The sequence below is a fragment of the Triticum urartu genome, chromosome 7 (genome assembly GCF_003073215.2).
Source record: "Triticum urartu cultivar G1812 chromosome 7, Tu2.1, whole genome shotgun sequence".
NCBI lineage: Eukaryota > Viridiplantae > Streptophyta > Magnoliopsida > Poales > Poaceae > Triticum > Triticum urartu.
In genome coordinates, this window is record NC_053028.1 from 44,430,939 (window position 1) to 44,452,960 (window position 22,022).

The following is a 22,022-nucleotide window of genomic DNA, read 5'->3' on the forward strand; positions in this document are numbered from 1 at the left end:
GCTTGCTTCTGGTGTTGGTCTGCACCAACGGGGCTTTACGCGGCATGCCTTTGGATGCTTAATAAGCGATGTCTAGCCCTCGTGCTTGACCTTGATGAAACCGTTGTGTTTTCTAACACAGCGGAAATGTTCCAAAGTCGGTTGGACAAGATTATGTCAGGCTTGGAGGATTCGGAGCTTGATGCTGCTAACGAATCAGCAATGTCTGACGAGTTCAATCGGACTTTTAACGATAAACAGTTGCTTGTCGATTTCAACGAAACAGGTATTATAACTATGAGTTGTCTCCAAACAGTGAGGAGCCATGATGAACAGGGCATGTTGCATAAACCCAGTGGACAGCTCGAGTTTATTACCCGTCCTATAATCAGGTTACAGGGCAGGAATGCGGTACTGACTCGCATCGCTCCAACGGTATGACCTAATTTAATACTATATTGTAAATCACCAAAGTATCCTTAATATAATTAGTTGCTAGTTGAAATGCTGTTTGAAAATTTCTTCAGTGATGCTCATCAAATTAAGCCACAATATCCGTAGTATTTTGGTTGTAGCAGATTAGTATTTTTATTGTAGCTGATTAGTATTTATGTTGTATACAAACTAATCTTAAAAGTCCATAAAGGACCCTTATATTGTTGTTTACATTGTTTTGTTTAATTTATGAAAGCAGTTCTAGACGTCAATGATATTACTCTGTTAGACATGTGGCATATGGTTTCGGGCTTCCGGCTTATAAGGAGCAGCCAACATAAAATACAGAGTTTAATCAGGATTCAAGCGACAGTGACATTGATCTCAAGATTGAACCCAATTTAATTAGGTTAAAATTCTTGAAACATTATTATCTGTGTAGGTCTATTTCCAAATAAGCTGGTTTACGCAAGCCAAATCAACAAAGTCCAGAAGAACCACAGCTGTGCTAGTAGCAGTATGCACACATCACAAGTATACTAAAATAGCGTTGTCTGTACAATGTTAATTGTCGATGTTTTTGGAGCTCCTCTTGTCCTAAAATTTACGTGCTTGTTTCTGCTTTCTTAATTTATTACACCAGTTATTTTCAAGTATATGTTTTTTGCGCAATTTTCCAATATGTTTGAAATCTTCGTATATTTTCCATATTTTCTTGTGAATATTTAATTACTTATATCATTGATTCTTACTTATTGCATATTACATGCCATTCAGGATCCAAGCACTGGTTATTTTGTAAACATAAGGCCTGGTTGGGATGATTTGAAGGGTTATTTGAATACTGCCAGTGGGCGCCAAAGATTTAAAGTCTATGTTTGCACAATGGCCGGAGGAGATTATGCTCTTGAGATATGGAGACTGCTTGATCCAGAAGGCCGTTTGATCAGTCTAAATGAGATTTCACAACGCTTAATATGTGTGAGGCCAGGTAAAATTAGGCACGATTATTTATTATTTTCTGTCATAAGTCTCACACTGGTTGCATGCTAAATACTGATAGCTACGCTGGATAGGAATAAGTACGTAGATTACTAGCTGCCAAGTTGTATTTCTTGAACACTGTACATGAAAACAGATAGTATATTTCTTTGTGTTAATGTTACGTAGCTAGCATTGCATAGCGTTTTGACTTAAAACAAGCTAATAATTAGCATTATTTGTGTCATCATGCATGTTATTGTTTACAACCATAAATACTATAAAATCTTTACATATGAGTAAATGAGACATTTGCCGACGGATGGAACACTGAGTAACACTGACTACATCTCTTGCTCGTACCTCATGCACCTTCTTTTTGTTGGATGTCAGATTCCAAGAAGTCACTTGAGCGTGTGTTTCAAGATAGCTTATGTCATCCAAGTATGGCCATGGTGCTTGATGACCGTAGGGATGTTTGGGATGAAAGAGATAAACGGCGAGTTTTTGTAGCACCACCTTACAAACCATTAGTTGACCCAGAAGACAAGGTAATTTATCTGTATCTTAATGCTTCTGTATTTTGATTTATGTAGGTCATATCTGGACTAGTCTAAAATGTTGCATGCATTTTACCTCAGGTGGCGAATGGTCATAGTGTGCTTCATACTCTAACAAATATTGCATGCCATGCCCGCAAAGGATACTTCAGGTTTATATACAATATATGAGATAATATGTTATAGCCTAATCTCTAAATATTTCCTGTTTTTGTCGGTCATATCTATTTAATCAACGGGTTATCTTGTAGTGACTTTGATGGGATGCTACTTAAAAATATAAATGAACTAATGTATGAAAATGAGGTATTGGATCTTCCATACAACCCAGATGTTGGTGACTACTTACAGTTTAAGGTATTTTCGTTCTACATTTATATCGTTTGATCTAGGCCTAATATTTGAAAATTTAACATCACTTGCAATTATATTCCAGAACAATAATACCGCAAGACACAATATTGCTCCTATGGTACGTAGCTGACAATACAAGTGGTGAAGTGGAGAGGAGGAAGAATCAATGAGCAGGTCAGTTTTGCTCAATTCTTTCTACTTGTTAACCTTCTTATAACTAGAGACATAAAATTAAGCTTATCTTATGCCTATTAATTGGGGATCCCTATTAACTGAAAATTATTCTCGAATATGGCATCATACAATTATAGGTCTTCCATTCTTTATGTTATTACAAACAGATAACTAAACTATAGATCAATTCTCATTATACACATACGACAATTGTAGTGACAAAATCATGTAACTTCATTTATGCAGCCTGGCCCTTTTGGTTCATAAAATGAGGTGAATCATCTCAACAACGCATTTCAGGCAATGGCCAGCAATGGAGCATAATTTCGTTGGGCAGTTCATGGCAGCTAGCTAGTGGTGGTGATCAAACCTAAACGAGGATTGGGCTAAATCGGTTTTGAAGCCAATGTACTTGTTAAGTTTGTTGAACTTCCTGACATGCTTGTGGTTTAATTTGTGTTACTCATTACCTCCTGAATTGTGGGTATTAGTTACAAACACTTGGACTTGTGGTTTTGTGTCATGTCACCACTAAACGTTGTGTATTACTGCAATTTTCTCACCACTATTATATAGAAAACGCCCACTCTAGCAAATTCATTGTCCTTTATTTATCCAGCAAACATTCCTTAAAAAGCACCATCTAGTATGTGTAATAGTTTTGACCGTTAGAGAAGATCCCCTCCCCGGGCGAATGTTATCTTCTCCTCATGTGCACCGCCCACCTCCCCAGCTATGATAGCCGCCTCGGGACAACCCCGCTCCGCCCTCTGACCACCTCTTCTCAACTGTATGTCTCCACCCGACAATGTCCGTGACCCATGATGCATCCGCCATATGCCACAGTCAACCGTAGACTTGGCGGGTCATGTGGCGGCGCTGGTTCCTGTTCCTCAGAGGCCTTGTCACTGTTCGTTGGGGCCTCCACAATGTCCAACAGACTTCTTTCAGAACCTCTATGTCTCCCCAACTTTTGTGTCGTGTCCTCCTCATGTGCGACCCACGCGTCTCATCCTTTGCCACCACCAGCTCGATAGCAACCTACACAAGGTTGGGTGGCCCCGACAAGGGGCTAGGAACATCACATGCTCGTCCCGCCACCCGGATGACTCCTCCACAACCTCTCTTTAATGCACCGACTTTTGGTGCTCTTGATGCTAGCGAGGTGTTCAGCCTTTTGCCCGGAAGGTAATTATGTCAATATGTGGGCGCCAACGGTGGAGAGGAAGAGGGGTAGGAAGAGGCCATCAGCGGCGAGGAAGAAGAATCTGCTAGAGGTGATGTAAGCATGACAATGATCATCATTGCTAATTGAGCAATATACCGAGAGTCGACTCTTCATTTAGTTATCAATAAGTTTGCCAAACTGTAACATTGTCAAGTAGTAGTACACAAAATTCAAAACCATGTTCCTAAATATTTAATTTAACGACTCCTATGAGTCCTAGAAAATTATTAATACCATTTCCTTGAAAGAAGCTTTATCATGTTTTTTACAAAGAGAAGGAACCAGAGATTTCACCGAGGATGGTTTTCTGACCTAAAAGAGCAAACATGGTGAAAACTAATCACCATTATTTTTTTGGTAAGGAAAACACGAAAATGAGCCATTTTAATTGTCATAGAAACTTCTGGTTGTGCTTGAATTTGGAAGTGAATCGTCAAATTTAATTTGAGTTTGCATGCAAAATCATCGTGCCCAGTCAAAATTACATTTCTAGACTATTTTTTTCATGCTACTACAAATAGTCCATATACTATTGCTATCATGATCCTTCTCCATGGCCGGGAGCAGCGAGATCTGGTGGTGGTGAGCATAGCAGGAGAGATATATTGGTTGATGTGAAGGAGGTAAGTCTCTCGGCAAAAAAGACGTGTCTCTTGATAGTCTTTCCTGTAAGAGAACCACTGACAACACGATTTTGACTACCCAAATCTCATGTCCCCCCTCAAAGCCTTTTCTTTCTTCTGTTGTGATATCCGAATGATGATGCATGCCTTTATCGAATTGTTAGCACGTGTGGCAATCTTGTTGGAAATATGCCTAGAGACAATAATAAAGTTGTTATTATTCTATTTCCATTTCCACAATTAATTTTATATTTCTATGCTATAATTGTAATGGTTTAAATGTGAAATTCATAGGCTCTGACGGGCCTGCCCTGCTGCCTAGACCAACGTCGCTTGGGTACTGGTCACCGAACGGGCGTCCGCGCGTCGGCTCTCTGCCAGGACGCGCTCCTCTCCTCGCTTGCTCCAGGAGCCCCTTGGTTTACCGCTGCCATGTATGATCGATCCAATCGATCTACTACACTGATGCTGCATGAACATACCTGTCTCGCGAAAACTCCCGTCGCGGCCGACAAATGGATCAAGCCGTCCGATTCGATTTCGCATCGCAAACTCCGATTGCTTCAAGGAACGCGAATAGAATCACATCACACCATTGCTCTTCCTTGTATCCATCCATTCACATGACCAATTACTGCACAATCAATTCGATGAATCTTTCCGCTTCACCTCCTCCTATAGATCAACAACTCCATGGCCTCTAAGGATCAAACCTTGCTTATAATACCACTTGTTAGAATAAGCAAGGTGCATAGTCGATCATGTGAGGTCCAAGTAGTCACACAAGGCATAACACGGAGATTTATCTATTGATTCATCAACATGGCTACACCCCCGGAGCATGACTATGGGTGCTCCTCATGACACCATCATAATACCGCACCCTAGTAGTTAGGGCTCTGGCACACGGCGCCGGCTCCCCCTACGTGCATGTGCTATTATGTTGGCATATGTCACATCATGTGTCTACCCCTGCATTATTTAAGAGGCTCGGGATACAAGTATCCTACTCGAACACAACTCATACCTTGTCTACACACAATACGACTCCAAGTCCAAGTGTAACCTACCTTGTATAAATATTTGACACAATTCTAATGGAGGGAAAGCGCAAGATGCATTGGCTGCATTGGGAGAAGATGACTAGAAAAAATGTCAGGGCGGCATGGGCTTTAGAGATATGAGAATCTTCAATCAGGCCCTCCTTGCGCGACAAGCATGGCAGATGATCTAGTCACCAGTCAGTCTTTGTGCACGTGTGCTGAAGGCTGGGCACTATCCCCAGGTGTTAGCTAATCTAGTCGTTGAGCTGTCTTTGGTTTTGTTAGTTTATTTCCTGTTCAAATAATTAGATAGGCAGGGAATGAGCTGCCATGCGTGCGTGCCATGCATGTAGCTTTGCATGGGCCTGAAGATCGGCGTCATCACGTCGTTGGCCTGGTAGTCTCACAGGTGGCCTAGGAGGCATGATCGGCCCTCGTGGGATGGCGCGAGTCCAGCGGATCATGGCGCATAGTTAGGATTGCCACCGGCATCTCTTTCCTTGTAGCAAATAAATAGCAGTTAAATAAAAACGGGAGAAGTCGCAATGTTGCACGTGATGCAAAAACCTCTGTCTACCCTGTGATTGTGAGATTAGCGATCCTAGTTTCCTAACACGAGGGCAATAATTTGGATATGGTGTTTCCTGGTCAGCCATTATCTACTTGGACTGCTATTACCTATGGGCTTGAGCTATTAAAGGAAAGGATGATATTGCACATCGGTAATGGCAACTGGATCCCTCGCTCCTCAGCACTCACACCAATCAGTCACGGGGGCCAGTCCAGGCTGAATCGAGTGTCAATTTTGCTGGACCAACATGGAGTATGGGATAAAGCACACCTTCGAGCAACCTCTGAACCAATTCATGTAGAGGCCATCCTGCATATCAGAACCTTGCCATGCTGGGAACCTGAGTACCTGACTTGCTCGCTTGAAACTATGAAAAAAAGCAAGCACTGAACACACTGTCCTCGAGTACACAGCAGTACAGCGAACAACAAGTTTGGAAGCAGCTGGTTCACATCTTTGGCTGGAGAGCTGTCTCTAATACGCTGGTGAAGTAAAAAAGAAGCGCCGCGAGATCCCAGTGAAGGGCTGGTGTCATATATTTTTCCAATCGGGCCTTGCTTGTTCCACTAATTCTTAACGAAAATACACAATCGTTTTAGCACCGTCCCAGTGGTAGCAAACCGAGAGAAGAACTTGTTAAAGCAAGAAAGGGGACTAAGAGAGGCGAAACGAGTCGGGGGGACTAACAGGAAACCTGCTACTAAGAGCTCGAAATCGATACTCTAAGCTACAGGGCGAAAACTTGTTACCACCCATGTAATGTTCAAACCATAACAGACATAATTCACTAGCAAACATCATCATGAAACTATTTTCGCAGAACACCGAATGATATGCCAGTGCCACACAGGAACATCAAACAACACGAAGACGCCACTAGAAACCAGTCTTCAGAAGCTAAGAAAGAAGAGAACTCATCCTGCGCCAGCTCCAGTCACAAGCGAAGTCGATGAAGCCTTCCGAGAATCTTCAACCATCAGGACCTATACTCCTTGCTAAAGCATCTTACTATCAATATCTTCCAAGAGATCTCACCACATCAGATATGCTCTCTATTAATGCTTGTCTTTCCTCCTTTCCTATGTTTCTTATGGGTTTTTACCATTTACTGGAAGGTACTCATGCGGGTTTTGACAAGCATAGGGGTGGATTTTATTGGAACACCACGGATAATAAGAAGAAATATAGGATGGTTAAATGGAGGATTGTGTGTCACCCCCAAACCTTGGGGGTTGGGTATTATTAAGAATTCAATCATGAACAAATGCCTTATTATTCAGTGATGGTCGCGAATTATTTGCTCTGATTCTGAGACATTGTGGTTATGTATCCTTAAAGGCAAATTCTTTCCTGTATCCAGCCCTATGTTTGCTTCGGCTGTTGGTGGCTCCCAATTATGGTGACAATTTATCAATGGCCAGAAAATTTTTCGTTCCTTGGTCAAACTTTCTGTTGAAGATGGCCCCTCGGTGCGGTTCTGGTTAGACTGGTCGACAGGTGAGGGGCGTCTCTCTATGTCTTTTCCTCTTTTTATGTTATTTTCTATTCCGTTCCTTCCCCTTTGATCTCCATACAGTGGGACCTTGGTTTTTGCCAGACCCTGTCTCCTGTAGAGCTAGAAGACTCGCAACGCCTCGCTGCTCTCTTCCCTTTGCTCTGGAATGTACGGATCAACATGAATACTTTAGAGATTATTGCTTGACTCAAAAAGGGAAACTCTTATGGGATCAAATTCATATATTTCATTGGTATGCTCGGCAACTATGCTTGAGATATGATTATACTTGTTGCTCTAGGATGAATGCTCCACACTGATACGTCTCCGTCGTACCTACTTTTCCAAACGCTTTTGCCCTTGTTTTGGACTCTAACTTGCATGATTTGAATGGAACTAACCCGGACTGACGCTGTTTTCAGCAGAATTGCCATGGTGTTATTTATGTGCAGAAACAAAAGTTCTCGAAATGACCTGAAACTCCACTGAGCGTCTTTTTGGAAATAATAAAGAATACTGGCAAAAGATCAAGACTAGGGGGCCCACACCCTAGCCACGAGGGTGGGGGCGCGCCCCCTACCTCGTGGGCCCCCTGGAGCTCCTCCGACCTCAACTCCAACTCTATATATTCACTTTCGTGGGCCCCCTGGAGAAGGATTCATCGCGTTTTACGATATGAAGCCGCCGCCAAGCCCTAAAACCTCTCGGGAGGGCCGATCTGGAGTCCGTTCGGGGCTCCGGAGAGGGGAATCCGTCGCCATCGTCATCATCAACCATCCTCCATCACCAATTTCATGATGCTCACCGCCGTGCGTGAGTAATTCCATCGCGGGCTTGCTGGACGATGATGGGTTGGCTGAGATTTATCATGTAATCGAGTTAGTTTTGTTAGGGTTTGACCCCTAGTATCCACTATGTTCTGAGATTGATGTTGCTATGACTTTGCTATGCTTAATGCTTGTCACTAGGGCCCGAGTGCCATGATTTCAAATTTGAACCTATTATGTTTTCATGAATATATGTGAGTTCTTGATCCTATCTTGCAAGTCTATAGTCGCCTACTATGTGTTATGATCCGGCAACCCCGAAGTGACAATAATCAGGACCACTCCCGGTGATGACCGTAGTTTGAGGAGTTCATGTATTCACTATGAGTTAATGCTTTGGTCCGGTACTCTATTAAAAGGAGGCCTTAATATCCCTTAGTTTCCGCTAGGACCCCGCTGCCACGGGAGGGTAGGACAAAAGATTTCATGCAAGTTCTTTTCCATAAGCATGTATGACTATATTCAGAATACATTCCTACATTACATTGATGAATTGGAGCTAGTTCTGTGTCACCCTAGGTTATGACTGTTACATGATGAACCGCATCCGGCATAATTCTCTATCACCGATCCATTGCCTACAAGCTTTCCATATATTGGTCTCCGCTTATTTACTTTTCCGTTGCTATTGTTACAATCACTACAAAATACCAAAAACATTACTTTTGCTATCGTTACCTTTTGCTACCATTACCACTACTATCATATTACTTTGCTACTAAATACTTTGCTGCAGATATTAAGTTTCCATGTGTGGTTGAATTGACAACTCAGCTGCTAATACTTGAGAATATTCTTTGGCTCCCCTTGTGTCGAATCAATAAATTTGGGTTGAATACTCTACCCTCGAAAACTGTTGCGATCCCCTATACTTATGGGTTATCACACACCTTCCGTTTTCATGCAAATTTAACGATAATGAAACCTTACCTTCTTATGCTAATGGTATATATGATTACTATGATGTGGAACGAATAGAAGAATTCGTTACTTTTAAGGGTGCTTACGAAATTGAATATTTGTTTGAGAAGTATGAAGCTTTTGATGATGATGTTTATAGGCCCGAAAAGTTTGCTATACTTAAATATTGCTATGAGAATTATGAATATAATGTCGATATTGATGCGTTTATTGAGAAAGTCTCCGTTGTCCAAGAAGAGACTAATATTTTGCAGAAAACTATGGAAGAAGAAATTGATGACACTGTGAGCTCATTAGCTGAAAAAAATGACGAGGAGAGCGAAGAACAAAAGGAGGAAGAACGGATTAGCTACCCGTGCCCACCTTCTAATGAGAGTAACTCTTCGACTCATACATTGTTTAATTTCCCTTCATGCTTACCAAAGGATGATTGCTATGATAATTGCTATGATCCCTTTGATTCATTTGAAATATCCCTTTTTGATGAACTTGATGCTTTCTATGCTTGTGGCCATGATGCCAATATGAATGATGCTTAAGGAGATGAGCTTGCTATCGTTCCTTATGTTATGAAAGAAATTTTTACTATTACAGCCACACATGATAGTCCTATTATCTTTTTGATTTCTCCCTACTACACTATATCGGAGAAGTTCGCGCTTATTAAGAATTATATTGATGGGTTGCGTTCTACTTCTACATATGATGATTTTGATAGATATAATATGCATGTGCTTGCTGCTCCTACTTGCAATTATTATGAGAGAGGAACTACATCTCCACCTCTCACTACTAGGAAAACCCTTACCAGTAGCGCTTGTTTTTTGCTATTAGTAGCGCAGGCAGGCGCGCTACTGCTATTTTTTAGCAGTAGCGCTTGTTTGGCCCAGCGCTACTGGTATATAAATCTAGATGTAGCGCGCTTCCAACCAGCGCTACGGGTAATTATCTACAGCGCGTGGCACTAGCCAGCGCTACTATTACTTGAGTGCTACTGGTAATCTTTACCCCCACGCCACTGCTAACTTTTGTAAAAAAAATCGCGTTTTGGCTCTGTACACAATTAAACAGATCCACCGTTTATATAATAACATGCATATTCATTGAAAAGCAAGTGAGTCATCGATGAGCCAAAGTTATTAGAAGTCTCGACATGTCTCAAGTATCTCATCATCATCAATCATGGTCAAACACATGTCTCGAAATAACGTTACAAGTCATTACAAGTTCTCAATACATGCAACTACATGGTCACATACTCATGTTTCATCATCTATGTAGACTATGATATGACCGCATAGAAGATAAGAGCGATCATGATGATCAAAAGCGGTATTATGTAGTAGTTTTTGCAGCGGCACTGGTTCTGAATCCCCTGTTGTGCTATGAATCTCAAGTAACTAGCTTCGGCTTCCGCTCTGCTATCAAACCCTTTCTGGCTTCCGCCGGAGAAGCCAGAGACTTGGGCCTGATCACTCTGGCCTCTCATCGTACACACCCGGAACATGCCCTACATATACGGCGTACCACTTCCTCGCCATCGTTGATCTATATACCTGTCAGAGATGCACACACACACACACACACACACACACACACACACACATATATATATATATATATATATATATATATACATAAACATTATTCTGATCACGAGATCAGAATAATATTCCGATCACAACCTGACCTGCCCCGCTAGTAGTACGTTGAACTTCCTTGTGAACTAGGTTGAACTTCCGCAAACATTGCCCAAATGGGGCTTGCCATATACCGTTGGAAAGCTATGGACATAAGTATCATGACCCAACTTAAAATTTTGGCAAAATATAAGCGGTTTAAGAGCAGTTTTGAAAACCATTTTTCTTCATACAAAAAACGTGAATCGTATTTTCGATCGCATTTCTAAACCGTTTATCGGAATGAGGCATATAATATGGCATTGGAAAGCTGCTGCAAAAACGCTCCTTCCACATGTCGAAAGTTTTCTCTAATTCCCTATGGTTAAAAAGTAATTTGAAAAAAACGTAAAATTTCATAAACCGAACAGTTGAGTTCGTTTTTTCGATGTCATTTCTAAACCGCTAATCCAATGGAGGAATATGATACGGCGTTGGAAAGCTTATGAAAATGTGCTACTTTTTCATCTTGAAAGTTTTTTTCTAATTTTGAATGGTTTAAGAGTAATTTAGAAAATGGTCCAAGTCCTACCAAGTTCGTATTTTCGAGCTAATTTTTTAACCGTTCGTCCGAATGCAGCAAATGATATGGCGTTGGAAAGCTTGAACAAGTGCGAAACTTTTTGGTATGTATTGTTTCACCCAATTCTTTACGGTTTTAAGTCAGTTTCGAAAATGGCGAAAAACGTATTTTTGTCGTAATTTCTACAAACTTTATCAGAATGGGGCAAATAGTATACCGCTGAAAAGCTACGAAAAATGCGAAACTTTTTCTTGTTGATGGTTTTCTCTGATTCCTAGCCGTTTTCAAGTAATTTTGAAAACGGCGGGATCGTGCGTTCTGTCTATATCGTGAAACAAATTCTTCGAAAATGCACCGCGTGAAGAACCTGAACTTCTCGGCGCGTGTACCTGAACTTCACTCTGTTTTTCACGTGAATTTTTTGCTCGTAGGTCTCAATTCACTGCCCGTAACTCTCCATCCACTCACCGGAATTGAGAAAGTGATATACCGGTGGAAAGCTACTGTAAGCACTTACCTTTCCCGTGTTGATCGTTTTTACATATTCGCGACAATTTCAAAAGTTTTTCATCTGAAATTCATCCACTATAGTAATTGAACTTCTTGCTATTTTCAATTGAACTTCTGTGACGTATTTTCGTTTGTAATTTTCTCATCCATCATCAGTGTTACACATGATATTCTTTTTATACAAATCTCTCTCACAATATATTTTTTAACTTTCTCCCACGAAGTGCTTGAACTTATAACAACAAAACTTTTAGCCTTTGATTTTTTTATTCTTTTTTCCAATAAAAAATGCACACCGTGTAGTACATGAACTTCTGGCAGTTATCAACCTGGACCACTCTCGGTTACGTGAAAATATTTAAGTTTTTTTATGAATTTTTATTTTGATTTTTCTTAATCTTTTTTTATGAATTTTGAAGTGCTCTATTTTTAATTGTTGAACTTCTTATTATTTTATTTTTGAACTTCTTGCTTTCATTATTTAATAACGAGGAAAATCTGAGTTTTCTATAATCATCGAACTTCTCCATCTTTTTAATATGGACTTCCTGATTTTATTTCTTAATCTTTTTTATGAAATTTTGAAGCATTATATTTTTAAAAGATTAATTTCTTGTTTTTTCTTTTTGAACTTCTTGTTTCCATTATTTAATAACGAGGAAAATCTGAGTTTTCTATAATCATCGAACTTCTCCATATTTTTAATATGGAATTCCTGATTTTATTTTTTAATCTTTTTTATAAAATTTTGAAGCGCTCTATTTATTAAAAGTTGAACTTCTTGTTATTTAATTTTTGAACTTCTTGTTTCCATTCTTTAATAACGAGGAAAATCTGAGTTTTCTATAATCATCGAACTTCTCCATCTTTTTAATATGGACTTCCTGGTTTTATCTATTTAATCCTTTTTTACGAATAAAAATATTTTAAGACACCAAAAAAACATTTTTGTGTGTGTTTTTGCATTGGTTTGCACATCAAACCGCGTCATCTTTAGAAATTGAACTTCTCCTTTTCTTTTTGTTTCTTTCAACATTGTTTAGCACGTCGAACCACGTCATCTTTAGAAATTGAACTTCTCATTTCTTTTTTTTTCTTTCAACATTGGTCTGCACATTGTGTACTGAGTCATCTTTAGAAATTGAACTTCTCCCTTTCTTTTTGCTCTCTTGCCTGTTTTACCTTGCATGTTCAAATTTTATTTTGAATTTGCTAAGATAACACACTTGACCTTCTCGAACACAACATTTTGACCTTCGCAAAACATAAATTAATGCCAAACTTTTGACCTACAGAGCATGTACAATTTTCTCCACTTTTTCAAGAATAAACCCTGAATCGCCCCGTTAGTTTGACATGAACTTCTACTGCACATTTTTCAAACGTCAGTTTGATTTTTCTACATGAACACCATCTGTACAAAGCACCTCCTATCGATTTAACGAACATATGTGCCTTTCTTAATGAGAAAACAAAGAATTACTCTCAAAAAACATCTTCAAGTAATGGGATATGTTCCATGTGACCGGAAAAGCACCTCTTACCAAAAAAACTATGTACGTAGCAGTGCAAAGCATAGGAAAATCACAGGCGAATACTTACCCAGAATAGTTTCCTCTCACACATTAATGCAAACACACTTGGGGAACAAAGTGCTAGCGATATATCTTAAAAATTTACAGGAAGCCAAGTTTCCATAGCTACAGAGATTCATGGTAAGAGACACAACAAATTCTTCGCCTCCAAATCATACTGGTATACTAGCGCCGGATGGACGAGTTCGCACCAGCGCTTCTTCTACAACCACGCCACCACCTGCCCGCGGCCGCTTCAAACTCCATTTTCTGCTTCTTCAAAAGGACAAACTCTGTCGAACGGACACTGTGTGAGGTGATGGAGTGCTTGCACGGGAGGCGATAGATGGACTGCTCGCGCGTGAGGTGACGAACTTCTCGTGGTGGAGAGGGAAGAGTTGTTCGGTCGGTCGTTGACCAAGCACTGACGGGCAGCGGTGGCTTCGTGCTCAGACAGAGACGAGATTGGGAAAGTGGCATTTTTCAAGCACCCTGTGGAAGCCTGCATCCTTTCCTGAACCTTGACAGTGCACCAAGTAACTTGTGCTATCAGTATATGTTCACAATTCAGAGCATGGCTCATAGACTTGCAGGATTGCAATATAATTAGGCAAAATGGGAATCTTTTCAACAGAACATGTGCTCTGAACATGAACATACCGCTACTATTATGCAACTGGTCGGCGCAGAACTGAAGATGAACACAGTGGCTTGGTCGTGGACGAAATACATGCACTGGTCGCGCTCAATGGCAAGGGCAGTCCTGTCCAAGTAACCAGAGAAGGTCGGGGAGGCTGACGGCGACGGGTCCAGCGGCGACCCCAGGATCCTGTAGCATAAGGGGTTGGGGCCCCAGGCCATGGCATGTACAAGAGACCTTGAGCACAGTGGCGACCATCGATGGCAGAGGTGAGGAGGCATGGTGGCAGAGGTGAGCTAGTAGACTGCATCTCATGGCGGCGACGTGCAGAATCCAAGCCGTGCGCGGGTGGCGATGGACTGATTTTGTTGAAATCAGTCGATCTCGTTGGATGGATGTCGTGGGATAGTGCAGAACTTGTGGTCGGCCGCGTGGATCTCGCCGGCCCCGACCGGATCCGCGCGGAAGGCTGCAGGCGCGTCGGGGACAGGGTGGGTGGCGGCGGAGGTGTGTCGCGGGAGTGGTGGGCGACGGCGTTGTGATCCAGGGAGGGAGGCGGCGGAGGCGCGAACCAGGGAGGGTGGCGGCGACAGCAACGCTATCCCGGGAGGATGGCGGCGGCGGCGCGATTCAGGGAGGGAGGCAGCGGCGGCGATCGGGGAAGGTCAGGGGAGGGGATTTGGGGAGGTGAGGGGGGGGGGATGGGGGCAGTGGATGGGGTGGGTTTTTGTATTGTACAGTCCGGTGCGTTTCTCATGATCTCGGAGGACCTCCGCGGCTCCTATACATAGGGCTATGACGTGATCCAAATAGTTATTCTAATCTCAGGATTAGAATAATGCTACTTTCTCTCTATATATATCATGAAGCAAATTCAACAAAACAGTTATGAAATGGAAGCAACATATATATTGCGAGCCGTCATCTTCTTCATTCCCATTTGGGCTCGGGGAGCGTATGATGTCGAACATAGTCTTTTCTCCTTCTCTGCCGATATTGTCCATAACTTTTATCTAACTAATCCAGAAGAAAGATAAAACAATTTAGTATTCAAATTAGAATGCATGCATGCAATCAATAAGGAAAAATTGAATCATAGTACATAATATGTGATACGTCTCCAAGGTATCTATAATTTTTGATTGTTCCATTCTATTATATTATCTGTTTTGGATGTTTATGGGCTTTATTATGCACTTTTATATTATTTTTGACACTAACCTATTAACCCAGAGCCCAGTGCCAGTTTCTGTTTTTTCCTCGTTTTAGAGTATCGCAGAAAAGGAAAATCAAACGGAGTCCAATTGATCTGAAACTTCACGGAACTTATTTTTGGACCAAAAGCAGCCCACGGAGTATCAGAGATGGACCAGGAGAGTCCCGGGCTGCCCACGAGGGTGGGGGGCGCGCCCACCCCCGGGCGCCCCCCCCTGCCTCGTGGACAGCCCGGAGGTCCACCGACGTACTTCTTCCTCCCATATATACCCATATACCCTAAAAACTTCGGGGAGCACAATAGATCGGGAGTTCCGGCGCCAGAAGCCTCCGTAGCCACCGAAAACCAACATAGACCCGTTCTGGCACCCTGCCGGAGGGGGGAATCCCTCTCCGGTGGCCATCTTCATCATCCCGGTGCTCTCAATAACGAGGAGGGAGTAGTTCTCCCTCGGGGCTGAGGGTATGTACCAGTAGCTATGTGTTTGATTTCTCTCTCTCTCTCTCTCTCGTGTTCTTGAGGTGATACGATCTTGATGTATCGCAAGCTTTGCTATTATAGTTGGATCTTATGATGTTTCTCCCCCTCTACTCTCTTGTAATGGACTGAGTTTTTTCTTTTGAAGTTATCTTATCGGATTGAGTCTTTAAGGATTCGAGAACACTTGATGTATGTCTTGCATGGGATACCCGTGGTGACAATGGGGTATTCTATTGATCCACTTGATGTTTGTTTTGGTGATCAACTTGTGGGTTCCGTGACCTTGGGAATCTATGCATAGGGGTTGGCACACGTTTTCGTCTTGACTCTCCGGTAGAAACTTTGGGGCACTCTTTGAGGTCCTATGTGCTGGTTGAAAAGATGAATCTGTGATTGTGTGATGCATATCGTATAATCATACCAACGGATACTTGAGGTGACATTAGGGTTTTGGTTGATTTGTGTCTTAAGGTGTTATTCTAGTACGAACTCTAGGGCTGTTTGTGACACTTATAGGAATAGCCCAATGGATTGATTGGAAAGAATAACTTTGAGGTGGTTTCATACCCTACCATAATCTCTTCGTTTGTTCTCCGCTATTAGTGACTTTGGAGTGACTCTTTGTTGCATGTTGAGGGATCATTATATGATCCAATTATGTTATTATTGTTGAGGGAACTTGCACTAGTGAAAGTATGAACCCTAGGCCTTGTTTCAACGCATTGCAATACCGTTTGTGCTCACTTCTATCATTAGTTACCTTACTGTTTTTATATTTTCAGATTACAAAAACCCTTATATACCATCCATATAGCACTTGTATCACCATCTCTTCGCCGAACTAGTGCACCTATAAAATTTACCATTGTATTGGGTGTGTTGGGGACACAAGACACTCTTTGTTATTTGGTTGCAGGGTTGCTTGAGAGAGACCATCTTCATCCGACACCTCCTACGGATTGATAAACCTTAGGTCATCCACTTGAGGGAAATTTGCTACTGTCCTACAAACCTCTGCACTTGGAGACCCAACAACGTCTACAAGAAGAAGGTTGTGTAGTATACATCAAGCTCTTTTCTGGCGCCGTTGCCGTGGAGGTAAGTGCTTGAAGGTATATCTTTAGATCTTGTAATCGAATCTTTTTGTTTCATGTTTTATCACTAGTTTAGTTTATAAAAGAAAATTACGAAAAATGGAATTAAATTTGCCTCATACGCTTCATATTTTTAATATATTTTGTGAGTATGATGGAAAGGAAAATTGTGCCGAAGTGTTAGAAGAAGAATGCATTAGAATGTTTGGCACTAAATATTTGAATGATGAGCATGATTGCAATGTTGTTAGTATGAATTCTTTAAATATCCATGATGCTAATGATATGCAAAGCCACAAGCTTGGGGAAGCTATGTTTGATGAAGATGATATTTTTTGTCCCCTAAGTTTTGATGAGCAAATTTATTATGATGAAAGCATGCCTCCTATTTATGATGATTATATTGATGAAAGTGGATTTGGAGAGGTCATGACTTTATTTTGTGATGAATCCACTATTCCGAAAGAGGTTCCAATTGATTATGAGAACAAAGTTGCTATCTGTGATGATTATTGTGATGACTTGTATGCTATAAAGAATAATGATATCCATGAAACTTGTCATCATTATTTTACTTTTCAATTGGTTTATGCTTTACATGATAATTATTTTGTTGATTTTGCTCCCACTATTATGAATGAGAAGAATTTTGCTTATGTGGAGAGTAGTAAATTTTCTATGCTTGTAGATCATGAAAAGAATGCTTTATGTGATAGTTATATTGTTGAATTCATTCATGATGCTACTGAAAATTATTATGAATGAGGAATATATGCTTGTAGGAATTGCAATAGTATCAAGTTTCCTCTCTATGTGCTTAAAATTTTGAAGTTATGCTTGTTTACCTTCTTATGCAAGTTGATTCTTGTTCCCACAAGTTGTTTGCTCACAAAATCCCTATGCATAGGAAGTGGGTTAGACTTAAATGTGCCAGTCATATTCTTCAAGATGCTCTCTTTATGATACAATTCTTATCTTTTATGTGAGCATCGTTGAAATCATCATGCCTAGCTAGGGGCGTTAAACGATAGCGCTTGTTGGGAGGCAACCCAATTTTATTTTTGTCCCTTGCTTTTTGCTCCTGTTTAGTAATAAATAATTTATCCAGGATCTGTTTTGGTTGTGTTTTTTTGTGCTTAATTAGTGTTTGTGCCAAGTAGAACCGTTGGGAAGACTTGGGGAAAGTCTTTTTGATCTTGCTGTAAAAAACAGAAACTTTAGCGCTCACGAGAATTGCTGCCATTTTTTATTGGAGAGTTCTATTTAGTTAATTCCTTTTGAAGATGATTAATAGATAAATTCCTCACGTCTAGCAATTTATTTTAGAATTTTTGGGGTTCTATAAATATACATGTGATCCAGATTACTACAGACTGTTCTGTTTTTGACAGATTCTGTTTTCTATGTGTTGTTTACTTATTTTGATGAATCTATGGCTAGTAAATGAGTTTATAAACCATAGAGAAGTTGTAATACAGTAGGTTTAACACCAATATAAATAAAGAATGAGTCCATTACAGTACCTTGAAGTGGTTTTTTGTTTTCTTTCGCTAACGAAGCTTACGAGTTTTTTGTTAAGTTTTGTGTTGTGAAATATTCAAGTTTTGGGTAAAGATTCGATGGACTATGGAATAAGGAGTGGCAAGAGCCTAAGATTGGGGATCCCAAGGCACCCCAAGGTATACTCAAGGACAACCAAGAGCCTAATCTTGGGGATGCCCCGGATGGCATCGCCTCTTTCGTCTTCCGTTCATCGGTAACTTTACTTGGAGCTATATTTTTATTCGCCACATGATATGTGTTTTGCTTGGAGCGTCATTTTATTTTATTTTGTTTTTATTGCTGTTTAAATAAAATACAAAGATCTGAAATTCTTAAATGTTAGAGAGTCTTCACATAGTTGTATAATTATTCGACTACTCATTGATCTTCACTTATATCTTTCGGAGTAGTTCGTTGTTGCTCTAGTGCTTCACTTATATCCATTTAGAGCACGGTGGTGGTTTTATTTTATAGAAATAGATGAACTCTCATGCTTCACTTATATCATTTTGAGAGTCTTTAGAACAGCATGGTAATTTTCTTTGGTTATGAAATTAGTCCTAATATGATGGGCATCCAAGAGGGATATAATAAAAACTTTCATATAAATGCATTGAATACTAAGAGAAGTTTGATACTTGATGATTGTTTTGAGATATGGAGATAGTGATATCAAAGTTGTCCTAGTTGAGTAGTTGTGAATTTTAGGAATACTTGTGTTGAAGTTTGCAAGTCCCATAGCATGCACGTATGGTAAACGTTGTGTAACAAATTTGAATCATGAGGTGTTATTTGATTGTCTTCCATATGAGTGGCGGTCGGGGATGAGCGATGGTCTTTTCCTACCAATCTATCCCCCTAGGAGCATGCGCGTAATGCTTGGTTTTTGATGACTTGTAGATTTTTGCAATAAGTATGTGAGTTCTTTATGACTAATGTTGAGTCCATGGATTATACGCACTCTTACCCTTCCATCATTGCTAGCCTCTTCGGTACCGTGCATTGCCTTTCTCACATTGAGAGTTGGTGCAAACTTCGCCGGTGCACCCAATCCCCGTGATATGATACGCTCTATCACACATAAACCTCCTTATATATTCCTCAAAACAGCCACCATACCTACCTATTATGGCATTTCGATAGCCATTCCGAGATATATTGTCATGCAACTTTCCATTGTTCCGTTTATTATGACGTGCATCATCATTGTCATATTGCTTTGCATTATCATGTAGTTGACATCGTATTTGTGGCAAAGCCACCGTTCATAATTTTTCATACATGTCACTCTTGATTCATCGCAATCCCGGTACACCGCCGGAGGCATTCATATAGAGTCATATCTTGTTCTAGTATCGAGTTGTAATCTTTGAGTTGTAAATAAATAGAAGTGTGATGATCATCATTTATAGAGCATTGTCCCCCCCCCCCAAAAAAAGAGAAAGGCCAAATAAAAAAAGGGAAGGCCCAAAAAAATAAAAAGAAAAGTAAGGCCAAATAAAAATAAAAAATAAAAATAAAATTAAAGGGACAATGGTACTATCTTTTTTTCCACACATGTGCTTCAAAGTAGCACCATGATCTTCATGATAGAGAGTCTCTTGTTTTGTCACTTTCATATACTAGTGGGAATTTTTCATTATATAACTTGGCTTGTATATTCCAACAATGGGCCTCCTCAAGTGCCCTAGGTCTTTGTGAGCAAGCAAGCTGGATGCACACCCACTTAGTTTTTTTGTTGAGCTTTCATACATTTATAGCTCTAGTGCATCCGTTCCATGGCAATCCCTACTCCTTGCATTGACATCAATTGATGGGAATCTCCCTAGCACATTGACTAGCCACGTCGATGTGAGACTTTCTCCTTTTTGTCTTCTCCACATAACCCCGCCCCCATTATATTCTATTCCACCCATAGTGCTATATCCATGGCTCACGCTCATGTATTGCGTGAAAGTTGAAAAAAGTTTGAGATTACTAATGTATGAAACAATTGCTTGGCTTGTCATCGGGGTTGTGCATGATGAGAGCATTCTTGTGTGACGAAAATGGAGCATGACCAAACTATATGATTTTGTAGGGATGAACTTTCTTTGGCCATGTTATTTTGAGAAGACATGATTGCTTAGTTAGTATGCTTGAAGTATTATTGTTTTTATGTCAATATTAAACTTTTGTCTTGAATCTTATGGATCTGAATATTCTTGCTACAATAAAGATAAATGCATGATGAATATCTTAGGTAGCATTGCACATCAAAAATTCTGTTTTTATCATTTACCTACTCGAGGACGAGCATGAATTAAGCTTGGGGATGCTGATACGTCTCCAAGGTATCTATAATTGTTTATTGTTCCATTCTATTATATTATCTGTTTTGGATGTTTATGGGCTTTATGATGCACTTTTATATTATTTTTGGCACTAACCTATTAACCCAGAGCCCAGTGCCAGTTTCTGTTTTTTCCTTGTTTCAGAGTATCGCGGAAAAGGAAAATCAAACGGAATCCAATTGACCTGAAACTTCACGGAACTTATTTTTGGACCAGAAGAAGCCCACGGATTATCGAAGATGGACCAGGAGAGTCCCGTGCAGCCCACGAGGGTGGGGGCGTGCCCCCTGCCTCGTGGATAGCCTGGAGATCCACCGAAATACTTCTTCCTCCCATATATACCCATATACCCTAAAAACTTCGGGGAGCACAATAGATCAGGAGTTCCGCCGCCAGAAGCCTCCGTAGCCACCGAAAACCAACCTAGACTCGTTCCGGCACCCTGCCGGAGGGGGGAATCCCTCTCCGGTGGCCATCTTAATCATCCCGGTGCTCTCCATGACGAGGAGGAGTAGTTCTCCCTCGGGGCTGAGGGTATGTACCAATAGATATGTGTTTGATCTCTCTCTCTCTCTCGTGTTCTTGAGGTGATACGATCTTGATGTATCGCGAGCTTTGCTATTATAGTTTGATCTTATGATGTTTCTCCCCCTCTACTCTCTTGTAATGGATTGAGTTTTCCCTTTGAAGTTATCTTATCGGAGTGATTCTTTAAGGATTTGAGAACACTTGATGTATGTCTTGCGTGGGATACCCGTGGTGACAATGGGGTATTCTATTGATCCACTTGATGTATGTATTGGTGATCAACTTGCGGGTTCCGTGACCTTGGGAATCTATGCATAGGGGTTGGCACATGTTTTCGTCTTGACTCTCCGGTAGAAACTTTGGGGCACTCTTTGAGGTCCTATGTGTTGGTTGAATAGATGAATCTGAGATTGTGTGATGCATATTGTATAATCATACCCACGGATACTTGAGGTGACATTGGAGTATTTAGGTGACATTAGGGTTTTGGTGGATTTGTGTCTTAAGGTGTTATTCTAGTACAAACTCTAGGGCTGTTTGTGACACTTATAGGAATAGCCCAACAGATTGATTGGAAAGAATAACTTTGAGGTGGTTTCGTACCCTACCATAATCTCTTCGTTTGTTCTCCGCTATTAGTGACATTGGAGTGACTCTTTGTTGCATGTTGAGGGATAGTTATTGAAGGAAACATGCCCTAGAGGCAATAATA

General features: G+C 40.7%; 1 long non-coding RNA gene across 1 annotated transcript; it reads right to left on the reverse strand.

Annotated features, from left to right (window-relative positions):
- Positions 1–13,567: 13,567 nt before the first annotated feature.
- Positions 13,568–14,805, reverse strand: LOC125521442. The gene is made up of 2 exons (XR_007289275.1): positions 14,138–14,805; positions 13,568–13,997 (listed from the first exon to the last, which is right to left on the reverse strand). It is a non-coding gene; the product is annotated as an uncharacterized LOC125521442 (long non-coding RNA).
- Positions 14,806–22,022: the final 7,217 nt, after the last annotated feature.